The following is an 18,684-nucleotide window of genomic DNA, read 5'->3' on the forward strand; positions in this document are numbered from 1 at the left end:
CTAGCTGCATGTCCCCCTCCTTTTCTTTCCATTACCCCTTTCTCACCTTATATCATAATTGGATTCCCCCCCCTTCCCATTCTTTTATGCCTTTGGCACACCAAGGTTACAAAGGAGGCTACTTTTAGGGTGTCCTCAGGGATATTTTAATTTCTCTTTTCTCATCTATAAATCAGTTTTACCACATCCCAGGATTATCATGCATATAAAATGAAACAACATACATCTTTTCAACAAATGGTGCTGGGAAAACTGCATAACCACATGTAAAGAAATGAACTTGGACCTTTATATCATACACAAAAATTAACTAAAATGGATCAAAGATTTAAATGTAAAACTTAAAACTATAGAACTCTTAGAAGACATAGAGGAAAATCTTCACGATACAGAATTTGGCAGTGAATTCCTGGATATACCACCAAAAGCACAGGCAACAAAAGAAAAAAAATAAATTGGACTGCATCAAAGTTTAATATTTTTTGTGAATCATAGGACACAAAAGAGTGAAAAGACAACCCATGGAATGGGGAGAAAATATCTGCAAATCATTTCTCTGATAAGGGATTAATAGCCAGAATATACAAAGAACTTCTACAACTTAACAGTAACGGAACCACCTGATTTTAAAAATGGGCCAAGGGGTTGAACAGATGTTTTCTCCAAAGATGATATAAAGGGATGCCTGGGTGGCTCAGTCGGTTAAGCGTCTGCCTTTGGCTCAGGTCATGATCCCAGGGTCCTGGGACTGAGTCCCACATTGGGCTCCCTGCTCGGGGGGGAGCCTGCTTCTCCCTCTGCTTACAACTCCCCCTGCTTGTGTGCTCTCTCTCTGACAAATAAATTTTTTTTTTTTTTTTGAAGATGATATATAAACTTTGCAAACACAAATACCAAACATTACTAGCCATTAGGGAAATGCCAACAAAAATCACAATCAGATACCACCTTGTAAGGTGGCTCGCTATCATAAAAAAAAAGAAAATATAGGGGCACTGGGTGGCTCAGTGGGTTGGGCCTCTGCCTTCGGCTCAGGTCATGATCGCAGGGTCCTGGGATCGAGCCCCGGGTTGGGCTCTCTGCTCAGTGGCGAGCCTGCTTCTCTGCCTCTCTGCCTGCCTCTCTGTCTACTTGTGATCTCTCTGTGTGTCTAATAAATAAATTTAAAAAAAAAGAAAAAGAAAATATCAAGTGTTTTTGAGGATGTGGAGAAATCAGAACCCTTGTGCACTGTTGGGAATGTAAAATTGTAGAGCTTCTACAGAAAACAGGGTGGCAGTTCCTCCCAAAATTAAAAATAGAATTAATATATGACCTTGCAATTCCACTTCTGGGTATATACTAAAAAGAACTGAAAGCAGGGTCTCAAACAGGTACTAGCAACATTATTTACAAGAGACAAATGTGGAAGCAAGTCAGTGTCCACTGACAATGAATGGAGGAACCAAGTGCAGTCTATACATACAACGGAATGTATTCAGCCTTAAAAAGGAGGGAGACTCTGACATGCAATCACATGGATGAAACTTGAGGACTATATACTTAGTAAAGTAAGTCAATCATAAAAGATAAGTCCTGTCTGATTCTACTTGCATGAAGTACCTAGTGTAGTTAAATGCGGAGACACAGGAAAGGAGAATGGTGGTTGCCAGGGGCTGCAGGATGAGGGAATAGGGAGTTATTGTTAAGTGAGAAGAGGTTGTTGTGCAAGACAAAAATGTTCTGGAGGTGGATGGTGGTTGTGGCTACATGACAATGTGGATGCAGTTAAATGCCACTGAAATGTACACTTAAAAATGATCAAGATGGTAAATTTTGTTATGGGCATTTCACGACAGTTCGAAAAACGGAATACAGTTCTAAAAGTAGAAAATAAGGTAACATATATCAAGCCTTCAGCAAAAAAACTAAGCCATGAACCACATTTCCTTTCCCCTGATAAAACCCTTTATTTCAAGGTTCTTTTCAGTTCACCCCAGGAGCTCAGCCTCAACCTCTAGAGCTCCCCCGATCTGCCATTAAATCTTGCTGTGTGTCCCAGAGTGAATTCCTTCCCTCCCTGGGCTTTGCTTTCATTAACTATTTAAAAGAGGTTGGGGGGGCAGCAACCTCTTCGACCCTAGCCGCAGCAACATCTTCCTAGGAACATCGCCAAAGGCAAGGGAAGCAAGGGCAAAAATGAACTACTGGGATTTCATCAAGATCAAAAGCTTTTGCACAGCAAAGGAAACAGTTAACAAAACCAAAAGACAACTGACAGAATGGGAGAAGATATTTGCAAACGACATTCAGATAAAGGGCTAGTGTCCAAAATCTATAAGGAACTTAGCAAACTCAACACCCAAAGAACCAACAATCCAATCAAGAAATGGGCAGAGGACATGAACAGACATTTCTGCAAAGAAGACATCCAGATGGCCAACAGACACATGAAAAAGTGCTCCACGTCACTCGGCATCAGGGAAATACAAATCAAAACCACAATGAGATATCACCTCACACCAGTCAGAATGGCTTAAATTAACAAGTCAGGAAATGCCAGATGCTGGCGAGGATGCGGAGAAAGGGGAACCCTCCTACACTGTTGGTGGGAATGCAAGCTGGTGCAACCACTCTGGAAAACAGCATGGAGGTTCCTCAAAATGTTGAAAATAGAACTACCCTATGACCCAGCAGTTGCACTACTGGGTATTTACCATAAAGATACAAACATAGTGATCCGAAGGGGCACGTGCACCCGAATGTTTATAGCAGCAATGTCTACAATAGCCGAACTATGGAAAGAACCTAGATGTCCATCAACAGATGAATGGATAAAGATGTGGTATATAAACACAATGGAATACTATGCAGCCATCAAAAGAAATGAAATCTTGCCATTTGTGACAACGTGGATGGAACTAGAGGGTATCATGCTTAGTGAAATAAGTCAGTCGGAGAATGACAACTATCATATGATCTCCCTGATATGAGGACGTGGAGATGCAACATGGGGGGTTAGGGGGCTAGGAGAAGAATAAATGAAAGAAGATGGGATTGGGAGGGAGACAAACCATAAGTGACTCTTAATCTCACAAAACAAACTGAGGGTTGGGGCGCCTGGGTGGCTCAGCAGGTTAAAGCCTCTGCCTTTGGCTCAGGTCATAATCCCAGGGTCCTGGGATCAAGCCCCGCATCGGGCTCTCTGCTTAGCGGGGAGCCTGCTTCCTCCTCTCTCTCTCTCTGCCTGCCTCTCTGCCTACTTGTAATCTCTGTCAAATAAATGAATCTTAAAAAAAACAAAAAACAAACTGAGGGTTACTGGGGGGAGGTGGGGTTGGGAGAGGGGGAGGGGGGTTATGGACATTGGGGAGGGTATGTGCTATGGTGAGTGCTGTGAAGTGTGTAAACCTGGCGATTCACAGACCTGTACCCCTGGGGATAAAAATACATTATATATTTATAAAAAAATAATAAATAAAAAATTTAAAATTAAAAAAAAAAGGGGTTGGGGGATGGATTAAACTGCATCATATTCCCTTTCAGCTTTAAAACACACTCTGAAGGTTAAAGAGAGATTAACAATAGGCTAGCAGAAAGGAAGGAAAGGAAACATTTTTTGAGCACTTATTATACGCAAAATATTGTGGCAGGGGCTGGGGATTCACAAACACCAATACAGAGAAGGAAGGTGATAATTCCTGATTTGGAAGGAACAAACGCCAAGATCATGATCTGCGCATAAGTGCTTCTACAGGGTTATATGAACAGAGTGATTAGCTGCGAGGGGAAACCCAGGAAAAATCTACAAAGTGGTGAGAACTGATGGGGCTTGCTTTTTGAGGAGAGATGTGAGGGTTTGGAAGGAGGCAATCAGGTAGGACAGAGACAGAAGGGCAAGCCGGGCAAGAGGGCAACACGAGGGAACACCTTAGAGCTGATGAACATACAAGGCAGAGCATGGTCCAGAGAGAGGTGGAAGCCCATCTGGAAAAGCAGTTCGGCATCTGGTTGCTGAATGCTCAGAAAGCTGGGAAAAGGAGATTGGCTGTTATCCTGAAGGCAGTGGGGGAAGGGCCGAGAGTTGAAACTGGAGAGTGACAAGATCCAAGATGCATGGTAGAAATATCACTTTGGTAACAGTGCACAAGAGGCTAGATGAAGGGAAATAGGAAGCTATTACCATGGCTCAGACAAAACAGGATGAGAGGTTGAGTGAAGGCAGTGGCAGTGGGGAAGGAAAGGAAAGAAAGTTCTGTTTGCTTTGCGCAGCTCCCGTGCATAAAGACAGGAATGGTGCACAAACTCCAGAAGGTTGGCTCTTAGACACCATGGACCTTGAACCACATTCTTATTTCTAAACAGTTTCTGACTAATTCTGAATGTCCCCAGGTCCAGGGCAATCACTCAAAGGGAGGAAACTGGCATAAAAGTTCATCTGTTTCAGCTGCTAGGCTACCCCCCGCCCCTTCTCACCAGAAATAATGGAAGGCAGCACTGGAAAAAGGAGCATCTGGCTCCAGTAAAGACCCATCCCTTCCCGTGAGGGAGCGCTTGGCTCATCCTTGGAAATCACAACAATCAAGAATGGAGAATCGTTCTTTTCATCCCTTCTAACAGCATTATCCCAGCGACCTCATCCCCTAACAGTGGCGTGGTTTGTGTTATGTTTTCCCTCCATCACTGCTTCTCTCCCCCCTCACCCCCTCCCCTGGCTCATGGCACAACGGAGATGCTGTGCCCCAGAGGCTGCTGAGGTGGTGAGCCCCACAGCCTCTGAACAAGTCTTTGAGGGGCAGGATGCTCCTTCAGAAGGAGCGGCACGAAGGATCACATTGAAAAGACTGAACGTTAAATGAAAGGAATGGGGAAGACCATGTCCCCCTGCTATTAAACTAGCAAAAGAGATTTTAATGACATTTCCCAGTGGTGGTAAGAGTGTGATTAAGCAGACACCCTTGTCTGTTGCTCAAAGCTATTTGTTGATATGATGTGTTTGGGAAACCATCTGGCAGTATTTCAAGAGCCTCAAAAATGTCTGTCCCCTTTTACCCAATAATTCTCATTTCTGGCAAGTGACTAAGGGAATAATTCAAAGGAAAGAAAATGATATATGCATGAAGATATATATTGCAGCCCTCAAAGGAAAAAAAGGTGGTAACGTTTCTGTTCTTCAGACTTTTTTTCACTCTAACTTTCCCTTAGGCTTTGTGATGCCGATCTCCATGGCAGTTGAAAGAATCAGCTATGATGACAGAAAGTGCAATCTTTCACCTGAATACACAATTTAAAGAAAATCTGCTGTAAATAAATTCACTGTGTGACTAACTAACCTTACCAATCAGTTGCATTAGAGGCTTTCTATTCATTTTACAGGATAACTAATAGTTAAAAATTCATGTAAAATAATGAACTTGTTTACACATTCAGTTTTGTATCATGTACCAGGCACTGTGCTAGGGGCTAAGGGTACAGCAGTGAACAATACAGACAAGGCCCTTGACCCCAAAGACTAATATCCATCAGAGATATCAATAAGAAGCAGGTAATTATAATGAAGCTTGTCAGTATTGTTACAGGGAAATACGGTGTGCTAGTGGAATGAACAGCAAGAGGGTCTTCTCCTTATTAAAGGGGTCAGAAAAAGCCAGTGGGAAGAAGTTAAGGAGTTTGGACTCCAACCTAAGGACCAGAGAATATACTAATGTTTTTAAAAGGGGAGTGCAATCATGGGATTTGTGCTCTGGAAAGATCACTGATTACTGTATGAGAAGCTGGAGAAGGGCAAGACTGGGGTCAGGCTGATCCACTGGGAGGCTATTACAGTCCCAGTGGGACAGGATGGTGGCTTAGGCCAGGGTGGGGCAGTGGAGAGAGAGGGATGGTAATGAGAAAGAGATAGTTAAGCACTGGAATCAACTTCTTAATGACTGCTGGAATGTGGGGGGGTCAAAACCAGAAGAGTGACTCTGAAGCTTGGGGCTTGAGCAAACTGTGACATCTACAGATGCAGGTTTCCTGGAGCATGAGAAAATGTGGTACAGGGCAGATGGTCCTGAATTCAACTTTACAGATCTAGAAATGGAGAGGCTTCAAGACATCCTTGTGGGGCTGAATGTAGTCCAAGGATTTGGTCCTCTGAATGCCTACATGGACTGGAGATAATGATTTGGAAATCATCATTACATAGGAATGGTAACTGAGGCTACGGGAGTAGGCTTGTATCTCACACTTGTATCGAGGATTTATTGAGCCTAGCACAGTACTAAGCGTTATGAGAGAGGAAAGAAAGGGAAAGAATTTTCTCAGATCATTTCTTCCAGGATGCCTTTGCACAATCCTAGGCTAATGGAAATCACTACACGTACTGCCTCCGTGACTGCCTGCCCTCACCACACTACATTATACTTGGCTGACTTCTCTCTTGCTTATAGATTTTAAGTTCCTTGCAGGCACAGCCACGCCTCGCATCTTTCCCCCTCCCAGCCCGCAGCAGAACCTGGGGCATGGCATGTGTGTTTGGTGTTGGGAAAACCGACTCTCTAACTGGCAGTTGCAACACAGAGGACGCCACATTTCCTGTAACACCTCTTGTTTTATAAACACAGTGCCGGAGGAGGGAGACAGCTCTATGTATGGTTTAGTTACACTTTTGTTTTTGGACAACTTTTCAGAAGTATTCCACTTGCAGGGAAAAAAAAATGGAATGTCCTTAAATTGTGAAATTATTTCCACCTGCTGTCCGCTCTTTGGTCATGAGCACATACTTGGGTGTCCACCCACAAAACTCTGGACCGATCTTCAGCAGCCATCTCTGGGCCTCGTGTAAGAGAAGCTCCTTTTGGCAACAGCCTTGATATAAGTTTGACCCCAAGAGTAGTGACTTCTTAGCTCTCATTTGCTCATGATGTAGTGATGTAGGATAATGCAAGAGACTTACACAGGGGTGGTCTCTACCCGCAAGTGTGCCTATAATCGCCGGCAGCGTGGATTAGCAAGAGAGGACTGGATAGAAGATAAAGACAAATAAAATGTTAAGAATATGTAAGGTGTTCATTAGTATATAAAAAACTAATGATGTACAAACTAATGAATATACTATTCCTGCTGGCTAATTGAATTTGGAATTTAAAAAGAGAAGAAGGGGCGCCTGGGTGGCTCAGTGGGTTGAAACCTCTGCCTTCGTCTCGGGTCGTGATCCTGGGGTCCTGGGATCAAGCCCCGCATCGGGCTCTCTGCTCGGCGGGGAGCCTGCTTCCTCCTCTCTCTCTGCCTGCCTGCTTCTCTGCCTACTTGTGATCTCTGTCAAATGAATGGATAAAATCTTTAAAAAAAAAAAAAGACTGTACTGTCTGCACTGCGTTCAGACAGAAGAATAAATACAGTGGAGCGAGGTGGGGGACAGAGGCAAAGGGAAAGTGAAGGGAGTAAAACCGGTAGAAAAAGAGAAGGGCTGGAACAAAAACAATGGTTTGCCTTTTTTGAGTTAGGAAAAGATAAGGACACAATCTAACATAACAGCCTCCCAACTGGTATGGGGAGGGGAATATTCGAGAGGTCAGATGATTTTCTAGGCACTGTGTGAAGTACTTTATGTGCAGTCTCTCATTACAGACTATGATCCTACGGAAAGGAGTCCTTAGTCTCATTTTACAGACAGTGTAACTGAGATTCAGGGCAGTAGGAGAATTTCATCAAGGTCTCCTGACACTTAAGTATTTCCAGAGCTAAAAAACAATAAGGTCAGAATTATGCCTCTGGATAAAATTCCCTAGGGGAATGGTCATTTTCACTTAAGACTGTGACCAGTTAATCCAAAGTCATTGATTTGAAGTAACGTGCAAGAGTCACTTCTAACAGCTCATGAAAGTGGATTGCCAAATTTTCAGGAATTTTGCAACCCAGCTGACATCACCTTAGTTATGTGAAACCAGCCACGGTGGGAGTATTTACATCATAGAAACTGGCAGATGCCACAAAGTAGAGCATCTTCTTCTTTTCCCTTGAGAACTTGTTAAACATTTACTAGCATGCTGCGGATTGAGAACTTTAGAGATGGAAGGGAATGACTTTCATCTCACTTGCCAAGTTCCACTTATTTCTGGTTGTCTGGAAGTCTTTGCATCCTGAGAAGGAGCCTGAGACTTCATGAAGAACGTACCAGACCTGTGACGTGCTGTCTGTCCCAGGCAAGGAGGGAGAACTGGCAGCAGCCATGCCATGTACTGGCCCACCATCCTGACACCGTCTGATGCTCTAATTTTTTTTAAAAATGGAGAAACAAAGACCCAGAGGGAGAAGGTGATTTGCCTCAGGGACAGAGCTGAGACTAGAAGTCAAATAAGCCAACTTTTAGTCCAGTAGTCATTCCAGGGAAGCACAGAGATCATGCATTCGAAGCCATTTAACGAGTAACTCTATTAATTATACTGGGCAACAACATAGTGACAATGACCACTAAGCAGGGATGTTGCAGAGGGCATGCAAACACACGAAGACAAGGAACTTCTGGCTCTTTCATCCCTGAAAGTTTCTAAGGCTAGGTTTCTAAGAACTCTATCTATGCTCTTATGTGCGTTCTTCCTGACCACAGAAACTACTATCAACCCCGGAGTGTGTGATTTCTAAGAATCTTACATGACTTAGGAACACCCTGACAACCACTACTTTAGCAGTAGTCAAAGATATAAAGATTGTATTTAGAGGGGGATTTTACCAGAAAACATGAAGTGAGTAATACTATGAATATTAAAGAACATGCACAATAATTTAAAAAATTTCTTTCTTATGTTCAGTTAGCCACCATATAGTACATCCTTAGTTTTTGATGTAGTGTTCCATGATTCATTAGTTGTGTATATCACCCAGTTGCTCACCCCAACACGTGCCCTCCTTAATACCCATCACCCAGCTACCCCACCCCCCACCCACTGTGAAACCCTCAGTTTGTTTCCCGGAGCCCATAGTTTCTCATGGTTTGTCTCCCTCTCTGATCTCCCCAACTTCGGTTTTCCCTCCCCTCCCCCTGAGGTCCTCCATGCTATTCCCTGTGGTTCTCATATGAGTGAAACCATATGATAACTGTCTTTCTCCACTTGACTTATTTCACTTATCATCATCCCCTCCAGTTCCATCCATGCTGATGTGAACGGTGGGCATTCATCCTTTCTACACAATAATCTGTTCCTATGAATTTTCATAGTAAAGTACACCCAAGCCATTTTTGTTCATTTTAAACACTTTATTTTTGAAGTAGTCATGTGGCTCAGGAATCAAGGGGTACAGAAGGCAAACAGTAAAAAGTCTCCTTCCATCCTAATCCAGTCATCCCATTCTGCTTTGTGGAAATAAGTTGTTTTAAGTTTCTTATGTTTCAGTTCAGAGAAATTTTTTGTATATAACAGCAAATATATATATTTCCCCCCTTTTCATACAAATGATCATCGTATATAATGTAAAGGAGGATCATTTTTCCCACTCAAATTCTACCTTGGAGTTTATTCCATATCCGTATCTAAAGAAGTTCATTGCTTTTTATGCAAGGTGCTTCCAACTTTGTGAGATAGAAAAGGTGTTATTTTCAGATAAATGTCATATTTATTTTTTAAAATGATTTTATTTGTTCATTTGTCAGAGAGAAAGAGATTGAGCAAAAGCAGGGAGATTGGCAGGCAGAGGGAGAAGCATGCTCCCTGCTGAGCAGGGAGCCGGATGTAGGGCTCGATCCCAGGACCCTGGATCATAACCTGAGCTGAAGGCAGATGCTTAACAGGCTAAGCCACCCAGGCATCCTCATAAATGTCTTATTTAAAATCATCACAACTTGATGGCAGAGGAGAACTAGCATACACAAACACTATTCAAATGTGAAAATTAAGTTCACTTTGATAAACTTTTAGGGGGATTTTTTTATACTTATTTGGTTTTCCTTATAAAACTAAAAATACATTGTGGTCACAGGTGACAAATGATATATTCACAGAGTACTGAATTCTACTGAATCATGTGTGTACTAATTTTTTTCTGTGGGTTCTCAAAAAATGGCTAAATGAAGAGCAAATAACTGAAATTATGGTCTGAAAGCACTTTGTAGGGCTTTCCTAAAAGAGGAGAAATTGTCATTGTATATTAGTTCTTATTCCAACAAACCAAATGAGCAAAGGGAAAAAATAAAAACAGAAGAGATAGAGAGAAGGGCAAACCAAGGAAAAGACTCTTAACTATAGAGAATAAACTGATGGCTACTAGAAGGAAGGGTAGGCAGGGTCGGGGGGATGGATTAAACAGGGGATGCGGATTAAGGAGTTCACTTGTGATGAGCACCAAGTGTTGAGTCACTATATTGTATACCTGAAACTAACATAACACTGCATGTTAACTCTACTGGAATTTAAATAAAAACTTAAAAAATAAATTAGTTATTATTCCAAACAGATTTAGATTATTTATTATTGGTCTGTGAAGGTGTCTACATTTTGGTATGAGCTGCTTGAGCTTCTTGAGGGTAACAGTTTGTTCATCCCTGTATTCTCAGACATAGACGAAGATACAACATAAACTAGGAACTCAGTGACTTTTGTTGAATAGATGAAATGATATTATAGAAAATGTTTAAGTCACCTGAGAACTCAGTTTAATATCCTCAAATGCATCCAAAGAAGACACAGTTCTGACCTTGTGGGATGGAGATTAAGGAAAAGTTGGACAGACTATCTATCTATCTATCTATCTATCTATCTATCTATCCTCTGCTGTTTAACTACAGCAAGTAAGCCACCATCTTTGCCTATGTTCAAAGCCATGCCTACTTAGCCCAAATGCATGTGTCTATTATTTAGTACAATTCTGCAAATGTATACTGAGCATCTGTGCTGGGTAAACAGGGAGAACTCAATAAATCTATATCTGGGTCAATTTCTAATCCCTATGTTATGTTATCATCACTTCTGTATATGTCTAATTCCCCTAATAGACTGTAAACAACTTCAAGGGATCATGTTTTAATCATCTTTGTATCTGAATATGGAATAGGTCTGCTGGGCACTCAAAGTCTAATATATGAACATATAGGGACCCATGTACCTCCTGCTGGGAACTGGCAATAGTAGGGAGGGAATGGTGGGGGGGGGAGTGAGTTATCAGGCATGCTTTGTGGGAAAGTAATATCTGAGATGAATCCTGAAGGATGAAATCTATTCCCCAAGACAAATTCTGGTAACAAGAGATGAAGAATGGGAGGAAGAGAAAACATTCTGAACATAACGGGGAAGACATCATCATCAAAACACACAGAGGCAGCAATATACATGAAGTGTTCAGGAAACAATATACAAGTGACTATTTCTAGAGCCCAGGAAAAGATGAGAATGAAAAAAGTAGGTCAAGTCTCAATCACAGAGGGTCTTAAATAATCTACTCATGGTTTGCCTTGAAAAAGAATGTCAAGGCCCCAAATTCTGAGAAGAAAGTGATATAAAGAAAAAAAACCCAGGATTTAAGAGAAAGATAGAGCTGGGCTTATACCTTAACGTCTTAATTACCAGTAGTGTGACTCTGGAGAGGTAATTTAATCTCTTTGAGCTTTAGTACTTCCTCTAGGAGTATAACAGATACTTTACTAGATTGAAATGAAGAAGAAATGGATGTTAAAGATCTTTATAAACTGGCAAATGCAATATAAATATTAACTCTGCTTTCAGGAAAAAAAAAAAATCTTAACAGCTTTGCTGAGGATTTGTCGGAGGTGAGAAGAAAGTCTGGAAGTGGAAGAGTGTGGTGGTGGGGTGAGCACTGGCGAGTGCAGATGAAGACGCAGCCCTATGACCTCCAGACCCAAGAGCTCAAGAGACCCGCCCCCGAACTGCTCCTTGAGCAAGACTGTCAGGAGTGGATATACATATCCGCACCTAGGCATTCATGATTCCAACTTACTTGATAAAATACATCCTGGGTCAATAATGGGATGGTAGAGTGATTTCTCGCTACAGGTGATTTATTGGCAGGACAGCACTTGCAGTCTTCCCACATGGCAATCCACTGAGCAGTCAGCCAAAAGCACTAAGCTGAAGGAGGTCTTAAAGAGGGCAGTAAGTGTAAGATGTTAGTAATAGGGGAAACTGGGTGTGGGGTAGATGTGTACCATCTATACTATCGTCTCAATTTTTCTGTAAACATAAAACAGTTTGAAGGAATGAAAGTCTATTCTTTTAAAAAAGACACTTCAGAGTGGATTTATTCATCATAGCCCCAAACTGGAAGCAGTCCAGGTATCCAACTATAGGAGAACGGACAAATGTGGTATATTCATGCAATGGACTACTACTCAGCAATAAAAAAGAATGGGCTATAAATACAACCTATGGATGGATCTCAAAAGAATTATGCTGAGTGAAAGAAGTCTTACACAAAAGAGCACATACTGTAAGATTCCATTTATATGGAATTCTAAAACAGGCAAAAAGAATCTATGGTCAGGACAAAATTAGAATGATGGTTGCCTCTGAAAACTGGGAAAGGTCATGAGGAAACGTTCTGGGATGCTGGTCATGTTTTATAGCTTGATAGGTGCCTGAATTATGCAGGTCCACACTTTTGTCCAATCTTAGAGAATGCTCACTCACAACTTTGGCATTTCGCTGCATGTAAGTTTTACTTTACAGAAAAGTATTAAACACTAGACTCCAGTTAGTAAGTTCATGATATGCATGCTGAAATATTTAGGGAGAAATACACTGTCTGCAATTTACTTTAAATGCTTTTATTAAAAATAAGATCGATAATGGATGGACAAAGGGATGGATAGATGGGTAGGATGTGATTCTGCAAATACAGTAAAATATTAATGGCAGAATTAAGATGGTGGATATATGGGTATACACTATAAAATTCTTTCAACTTTGCTGTATGTTTGAAAATTTACATTAAAAATGCTCGGGAAAACTTTTTTTTTTAAAGATTTTATTTATTTATTTGACAGAGGGAGATCACAAGTAGACAAAGAGGCAGGCAGAGAGAGAGAGAGAGGGAAGAAGGCTCCCCGCTGAGCAGAAAGCCCTATGCGGGACTCGATCCCAGGACCCTGAGATCATGACCCGAGCCGAAGGCAGCGGCTTAACCCACTGAGCCACCCAGGCGCCCCTGGGGAAAACTTTTGTAGCAACATTGACGGGACTGGAAGAGATTATGCTGAGCGAAATAAGTCAAGCAGAGAGAGCCAAGTATCATATGGTCTCACTTATTTGTGGAGCATAACAAAGAACATGGAGGACATGGGGAGATGGAGAGGAGAAGGGAGTTGAGAGAAAGTGGAAGGGGAGATGAACCATGAGAGACCATGGACTCTGAAAAACAACCAGAGGGTTTTGAAGGGGCGGGGGGTGGGGGGAGGTTGAGGAACCAGGTGGTGGGTAATAGGGAGGGCACATACTGCATGGAGCACTGGGTGTGGTGCAAAAACAATGAATACTGTTATGCTGAAAATAAACAAATAATATATATATATATATATATTAAAAATGTTGGGGAAAGATAAAGAACATTTTGGGGTCTTATATCTGGGTTTGCTGATTGGGAGAAAAGGAAATAATATTTAAGCTTATAAAGCTAGGGTTGTAGGCTCTAAATATTAATAAAAAATCCTTTACATTTAACTCTTTACTTGAATAGAGACAGCTCTTTCGTATTTATCCTCAGTTATCTCCCTATCTGTTTTGTGCACCTCTCATCTCTACTCTTGAGAATACCTTCATTTTAGCATTTATAATTTTATAACTATTTCCATCTCTGCATCATCGTACTAGACTACCAAGAACTCCTTGAAGGCAGAGCCTTGTTTTTCTTTTTTGACTTTGTGCCCCTTTGCCTAGAACAGTGTCTGACAAATACAGAGGGCATTCATTGAAACATTTGTTGAGTGCCTCCCATGGGTTACAAGGAGAGCTGGCTGGAGCAGACTCTTTTCAAGGCCAGGGAAAGATATGGAAGAGTTCCCCAAGAGACATGTGATCCAACACACCTTCTGTGGAAGTGATTCTGTACTTGGAAGGTAACAAGTTGATTCAGAGGGACTTGTATTTCCTCATCTAGCTTTCATCCTGTCATACGGCGACATGAAACACTCTCGAAATGAAGCAGGTGTGGTATATAGGGCTGGTGTACTCAACCTCCACTCTACTCCAAGTTGGAAATGTTGGAAAACAACAACAACAACAACAACAAAATCACCTTTTCCAGATTTGCCAATTCCTTGCATTCATATAAGCCTGATAAAATGGAAGCCAAGGGAAGACCATCTTGGCTGCAAGGGTATGGACAGGAAAGGGGCATTTTCCAGTATCCTGAGTGCCATGGGGCAGTTGTCGCAGTGGATCTCAAGCCTGACCTCTCAGTCGCTAGTTCACAGCCACTGCATGGGGGTGGGGTGTTAGAATCATCACTTTGGGGCAGTGAGGTGAGGGGGAGTATCATCCTCCTAGACCAGAACACACAACTTTAGTTCTTCATACCATTTGGTAAGCATCTGATTCCTTGTATGAAATTCCTTTCTGCTCAAAGTATCTGGAATTGTTTCCATTTCTTACACTGACCCCCGAGTACCAAAAAAAAAAAAAAGTTTGAGTGACTAAAGGCAGACCCCTGGGAATGGGAGAGGGACTTTATTTCAGAATTTTTCACAATGAGTATCTATTGAAGTAATGGCTGAACCTGACTGTGTGCCAAACACTGGGCTACAGGCTAGTCTTGAGAGTCACGGCTTTCAGAGAGGAGATCCAAGCTCATACATGAGAGAAGAGCCCACAGTGATCCATGCCGGAGAAAAGGAAGGAAGGAGAGCCCAGGTGAACGGGGAGCTTCAGAGGGGAGAGAAAATACTTACTCTAAGAACTCAAACCAAACAGTAACTAAAATGTTTAGCATTTTATGCATAGCATATGCATCTCCATTATCTCATTTAACACCCTTATGTATGTGCTCTCTTTTGGGGGTCAACCTTGGGGTGCTTCCTATGTGACAGGCACTTCACATATGTTTTCTTATTTCAACTTTGGACCACCGTCTGAGGTGGGGACTATTATTAGCTCCCTAACTTGCCTGAGGGCTCAGAGTTATTAAACAGCACAGTCAGCTTGTAAACTCCCAGCTTTTGATTCCAATCCTGCATTCTTAAGGGATAACAAAGCCAGAATTTAATTTCCTCAAAAGCCATAACATGTTTAAAAACTAACGTTGTACATATCATATGATCTCCCTGATATGAGGACGTGGAGATGCAACATGGGGGGTTAGGGGGATAGGAGAAGAATAAATGAAAGAAGATGGGATTGGGAGGGAGACAAACCATAAGTAACTCTTAATCTCACAAAACAAACTGGGGGTTGCTGGGGGGAGGTGGGGTTGGGAGAGGGGGAGGGGGGTTATGGACATTGGGGAGGGTATGTGCTATGGTGAGTGCTGTGAAGTGTGTAAACCTGGCGATTCACAGACCTGTACCCCTGGGGATAAAAATACATTATATGTTTATAAAAAAATAAGAAATAAATAAAAAAATTAAAACATTAAAAAATAATAAAAAAAAATAAAAACTAACGTTGTACAAACATGAGGGTCTCTTATCCTTATCAAAGAAAGCCTTTCTCTAAGCTTTTGAGGTAAGGGGCAGAGTGGCTGTGCTGCTCCAGCCCTAGAAGGGGATCACAGAGGTCCTAGGCTGGCTCAAATTAGACCAGACTCACAATGGACAAAGGGAGTGGGGGAGAGAGAAGAAAAATCAGTTGCTGCCTCCATAGCCTCCTCACTAAGGCAGCTCTTTATCTCCTACACCATTGTTTGCAGCTCAGAGGACACCATCCGGACCTAATAAATGAAAGTGTCCATTGGGAAGGGGAAAAACACACACATGCCCCCTCCACACACAAAAGGACATTTGTGTCAGGCAGCCTAAGAGGCTGACACACACCAAGGGTTTGCCCCTCCTCCCTTCACCCCTAGAAACGGACAAGAAAAGCAGCTTTCTGGTGTTCCACAAAAGGGGGAGGCTGTGGCAGGGAAGAGAACACATTCTCCAAAACTGCTGACTTGATTCATCCCCAAACTGACACAATGTGGAGAGGAAGACTTCAGGAAATGGGCAGATGACGTCCAAGAAAAGATTTCCTGCAAGCAGTTAACGGGAAACTTACATGAAAAGCGAGGACTAAAAATACATGGGCTACTGGATGCTCGTGGGAGGGCCCCCCATTCCTCAAGAAGTGTCTGAGGAAGCTGCCATGCTTGAAGCTCTCCCTGCCCTCAAACCTAGTGAGATTACCTTAGCATTGGCTTTATTCCCCAGGACAGCACATCAGGCACCTAGTGGGATTAAAATTTCAATTTAACATGCACCAAGTCCACACTGAGTTCTAGGCTCTCTATTCACGTAAGTCCTTAGAGCACAGAAGGCAAGAGCGCCATTGCCTTAGACAAATGATGAGGAAAGTAGAGTGGGAATATAAATGCTATTCTATGTTTAAGTGAATTTTGATTATCAAGGCATAAACCTCAAAAATTTAGGAGTTAGTAATATTTAAAAGGCTGTAGGGTGTGTGTGTTGGAGAGGTTGTGGAGAATCCTCAAGAAATTAAAAATAGAGCCTCCCTATCACCCTGCAATTGCACTGCTGGGTATTTACCCCAAAGATACAGATGTAGTGAAAAGAAGAGCCATCTGTACCCCAATGTTTATAGCAGCAATGGCCACGGTCGCCAAACTGTGGAAAGAACCAAGATGCCCTTCAACGGACGAATGGATAAGGAAGATGTGGTCCATATACACGATGGAGTATTATGCCTCCATCAGAAAGGATGAATACCCAACTTTTGCAGCAACATGGACGGGACTGGAAGAGATTATGCTGAGTGAAATAAGTCAAGCAGAGAGAGTCAAGTATCATATGGTTTCACTTATTTGTGGAGCATAACAAATAACGTGAAGGACATGGGGAGATGGAGAGGAGAAGGGAGTTGTGGGAAACTGGAAGGGGAGATGAACCATGAGAGACTATGGACTCTGAAAAACAACCTGAGGGCAGGTGGAGGGTAATAGAGAGGGCACGTATTGCATGGAGCACTGGGTGTGGTGCAAAAACAATGAGTACTGTTATGCTGAAAATAAATCAATAAATTTAAAAATTAATAAATAAATAAATAAATAAAAGGCTGGAAAACCTGCACAGAGGTTGGCACTGGAATGCAGGAAACGGATTTGTCCTTGAAGCCATCTGTAATGACAGAACAAAGCTTGGCTTGAAAGGTAGGGAAACTAACACGCCACACTAGGAGACCAACGGGTAGCTATGAGGGAGTGTTGCTTGATTTTGAGAAAGATGCTTAGAGGCAGGTAGGTGCTGAGAGGCAGAGGCAGGCCCGTGGAGTTCCCTCCTTGGGCCGGAGCAGAAAGGTGAAGATAGAGTTGGCTTTCAGAGCCTTCTTTCCTCTTCTGCTTCCAGAAGCCTAATTCTGCCAAACATTCATTGAGCCCCAACATTGGTGTAACCCCCACCCCAGCCCACAGCACTGAACAACCACAGATCAAGAAACTCATATCTGATACGGAAGATAAGTCCTACAAAGGACAGAAGGGAGGAGAGCAGTGCTGGGCTGCCTGGGACCTGCCCTTCTTTTGAAGAGCTCATCGCCCTGCCGTTCCATCAGCACACTCCTCCTAACTGACTGATTCACAAGTCCTCGTACCCAGAAATTTGGGGCCCTGATTACAAAGGAAAGTCTTATCACCAATCATCCTTTAAACACACATATGCTAAGTCCTTCTTCCAGGTTTACAATAAACAATGTGAGGCCAGAGATCTTTCAGTATCATATTTTTATACCCAGTGAAACCCAGATGTGCAGGTACATTGGAAAACAAAACGTAGGTGGTCCTATGTGATTACAGTCTAGGGAGCCAGGGCTGGGAAAATAGCACTTTTTGTTCTTTTTTTTTTCTTTTTTTAACAAGGATGATCTGAGACTTCCTTTGTAGTAAAACCCTATGGATACGTTTGTTGTTGCTGCTCCTATCCTCACTGATTTCTGGGCAGCAGTTGAGGCAGCCAAGCACTCCTTTCCTGAAAGCTGCTCCCAAATCCTTTGGATTATGTGACACCACAACTTCCTGTACCTCTGTGTTCCTTTTCGGTCTTCCTGGGGATCCTTTTAAGGTCTATGATCCTCCGCTTCCTCTTTTTTTCCTGAATAGATTCCTAAGTGGTTTAGATTGCTCTCGTTGCACACAGTTGGCCTAGATGTACATCTGCAGACTCGCCTGAGGAGCTATGATGTAGCTGTGAGTAGAGGCCACACCCCATCTCCATTTGGCTCCTTCTTCCTGTTCTCTGCACCAGGAGAGCAGGATAAGTAACTGGCACCCCAAATCTCCCAAGCTCTGATAAAATGCTTCTTAATCTTACAAGACAGTAATTAGGATTTTGTGTTTTGTTTTGTCTATGGATGTCTGTACATTAAGTTCACTTTAGAACTTGGGACATATAGATACCACAGCTGTCACTTCATTTGCTATATTTAAACAACAACCATCATCAGTGGGGAGTAAGAAGTATGGGAAAATTAAGTGGCCAGAGGATATGAGAAACATGATGTTTGGAAATTCTTGGGTTTCGTGCAGTTAGAAACGAAACAAACAAACTGGGTTAGTGACCTAGGAAGTGATACA

General features: G+C 42.3%; 1 protein-coding gene across 1 annotated transcript in view; it reads right to left on the bottom strand.

Annotated features, from left to right (window-relative positions):
- The window catches only part of GAB2 (GRB2 associated binding protein 2), a 191,843-nt gene that overhangs the window by 92,599 nt on the left and 80,560 nt on the right, over positions 1-18,684 (bottom strand). The gene's annotated exons all lie outside the window — the stretch shown is intronic.

The sequence above is a fragment of the Meles meles genome, chromosome 8 (assembly GCF_922984935.1).
Source record: "Meles meles chromosome 8, mMelMel3.1 paternal haplotype, whole genome shotgun sequence".
In the NCBI taxonomy this organism is placed as follows: Eukaryota; Metazoa; Chordata; class Mammalia; order Carnivora; family Mustelidae; genus Meles; species Meles meles.